Source organism: Takifugu rubripes, chromosome 21, assembly GCF_901000725.2.
Source record: "Takifugu rubripes chromosome 21, fTakRub1.2, whole genome shotgun sequence".
NCBI lineage: Eukaryota > Metazoa > Chordata > Actinopteri > Tetraodontiformes > Tetraodontidae > Takifugu > Takifugu rubripes.
In genome coordinates this window covers 2,697,837-2,700,656 of record NC_042305.1, presented here as the reverse complement: position 1 = coordinate 2,700,656, position 2,820 = coordinate 2,697,837, and the positions used below count along the sequence as shown (strand labels likewise).

The window sequence follows — 2,820 nt, the reverse complement described above, 5'->3', positions numbered from 1 at the left end:
CGCCCCCACCCCTGTCCATGTCATCGTGTCCCTCATCGGAACAGGAACCATGTCTGACCCAACAACTGTGTGTCTGCCAACTGGAATGCGGGCCAGGGTCAGCAGTGGGGGCCTCACAGCCTCCGAGGGACTATTCTGAGAGAAGGAGCTCATCTCTGTTCTAACCCCATACTGGTGTCTTGTGACTGTGGTTAAATATGGACCAGTGTGCTCACTGCCGCTCAAACACAATCACTTGCTCTCTCAAAGTGGAAACCACGCAAGAATCATTCTAACCAAATGGCTGCTAGGAAGCATAATCATCTTTTTTGGGATGGGGGGGGGGGTATTAGATAATAAATATATGTATTGCACAATTAAGCTCAGTCGTCATATGTGAAGTTCTGTTGACTACTAGCAACAGATGTGGCTGTGGAGGCACTCGTACAAGCATAAAAAACACTGTCAACCAATTGTGCTGCTACATGTAATTATCATTATTACAGTTTTCCATTTTAAATCATTATTTAAAACTCTTCAAATCTGTCCAGTGTCCATGTGCAGTTCCAGGTTCCAAGCCACTGACCGTACACTGTAATCACTGTGTATTTAGTGTTATCTTTAGAGTCCTGGCCCACATGAGACCTCTTTACGACACTGTAAACTTTAACTGCCTGGGTCTTAGCATTTAAACTCCAGCGCAGCCACCCGAGGGAACCAGGGAGCTCACAGGAGGCTTACTGAATTGAACGGGCCAAAGCCAGCGATGTCCACTTCAGTGACAGCAGCAGCAGCAACAGCATGACAGCCCACATCCGGCTGTTCTGGCCCTGTCGTGTGGCCATCACGACGCAGGCCTCTGCAACTTGTGTAGAGGTGTTGAAAATGTGGTCGAAACTGCAAATCAAAAATCAAGAAAAGTCTGCTCTGCTTGATGGTTAGAGAATCTGGATCAACTAATGCACCAGCCTCTAGAGGGGTGTCTGCTGGCTCTTCAGCTGAAGTCGTCTTTAATCTCCAACTGTGATGGCGAGGCTTCTCGCTGTTAAATCATCTATTCCATGAGTTGCTGGCACCAGAAAAAAAAAAAAGTCTCAAAGAGGCTATTAGAGCCTGGCTGTGTTAATGCAGCCACCCATTAAAAAATCCCCATGGAGCTCAAGAAAGTGGACGCTCACATTTTAAGTCTGTGAACGCATCCCAACAGGCTTGCACTCACAGATAAATGTGCATCCACAAGCAACGTGAGGAAAAACACGTTTGTATACGCCCCAAATCATCGATTAAAGTTATATATTTAACTTGAAAGATCGGCTCTCGTACAGTATATATGAAAACCCATGGAGGTTAGCTATAAACAGAAATCTGGACAATAACAGCTAGCATTAGCACACACGCTGTACCACACACACACACACACACACACCTGTTGTGACACTCAGATTTCTTCAAGCCCCAAGATAGACGGTCTGCTCCAAACCCTCGTTCACGTGAGCTCCAGCGGGCTGGGCCAGGGTCCTCTTGTGGTGCAACACAAACAGGACTTTTATAGGCATGTTTATGAGCAGGACATCCAAGTCTCACTGGTCGAGGTGAACCCAACGGGAGCTGTGGGAGGGGTGGGGGGGCGCAGGCAAAGATTGATGTCAGGCAGGACAGTACAACCCTGTCTGGGCGTCTGGGTCATATAGCATGGCCTCAGCTCTCTCTGGTTTCGGCTCAGGTTGCTGGTTCATGCGGGACGACACTAACGGCTCTTCTGTGAATGGCATAGGTCAGTGCACACATGTGGTTATATGGCGCTCACAATGAATCATTAAGAGAGAACTCCCCACTGTGGCTACGGACCCTCCATATCCTGCTCCACGAGGAAATCCCAGCTAAACATGGGGGGTGAAGCTCGGATCTCTGCATTGATGGAACAATCATATCCATGTTTGGCTTTAAAAATAAGGCTAGTACTTATCCAAAGTTGCATTCATTGCCCCTGTTTTGAGTAGCATTACAGCATGCGTGCTAAAGGCCAGATGAGGCCCTGACTCTACGGGCTAAAGGATCATTATGGGCTCATAAAGGGCCCTGCACCGAGCCTGCACTCAATAAAACTGGATCCACGTGGAGCCAATACAGCTGATTAATTAGTCAAGCAATCAATGGACTGCTCCGTTCATCTACTGATTTCCTCCAGTATGTTGGCCAGGTACACACAGAGGCTTAATGTCCGCAAAAAGTGTGTGTCTATACGTAGACACACACACACACACAAAAGAAGACAAGCCATCACATGCTTCTACCTCTTTTGCACTCAAATACACATGCCTACTAAATGATAATGAGATGGAAAAACAAAGAAAAACAACAGTATGAATTGTGGATAAGAGGCGATGGAGGGAATAAAAAAAGCTGTGGGAATAAGTAAAAAGTTCTCACCTTCAAAGCGGTGAGTGCAGGCTGGCTGTCAGTCAGGAGAAGGAGGTGCCATTTGAAGGATCAGTCATCCTTGACAGTGCTGTCATGGAGAGCCTTAATTAGCCGGGATTACTTCCTCACTTAATGAAGCATGCGCTTCTTCGTCTCGGACCGAATGCTACTCTCCTCTCTCCCTATTTTCCCTCCCTCAGCTCCCTCTCGTTCCTCTCTCCAGACAGGCTGCTCGAATCACACTTCATATTGGAGCCTCCTCACATCCCCAATCATAGATGCTCTGTCACTTCCACTAACCCATGAGGGTGTGCGTGGATTCACTTCCCCCTCTCCCTCTGTTGCCTTTCTTTTTCATGCATCCTCTGTTCCTCCTTAAATTGTGGCGTGCACTTTGAAGGTTTTCTTCAACTGGCTCAA

The 2,820-nt window shown here is 47.4% G+C and overlaps 1 long non-coding RNA gene across 1 annotated transcript; it reads right to left on the bottom strand.

The window, feature by feature from the left end:
* Positions 1-460: 460 nt before the first annotated feature.
* LOC115247621 (uncharacterized) lies at positions 461-2,538 on the bottom strand. The gene is made up of 3 exons (XR_003886669.1): positions 2,410-2,538; positions 1,406-1,587; positions 461-876 (listed from the first exon to the last, which is right to left on the bottom strand). It is a non-coding gene; the product is annotated as an uncharacterized lncRNA (long non-coding RNA).
* Positions 2,539-2,820: the final 282 nt, after the last annotated feature.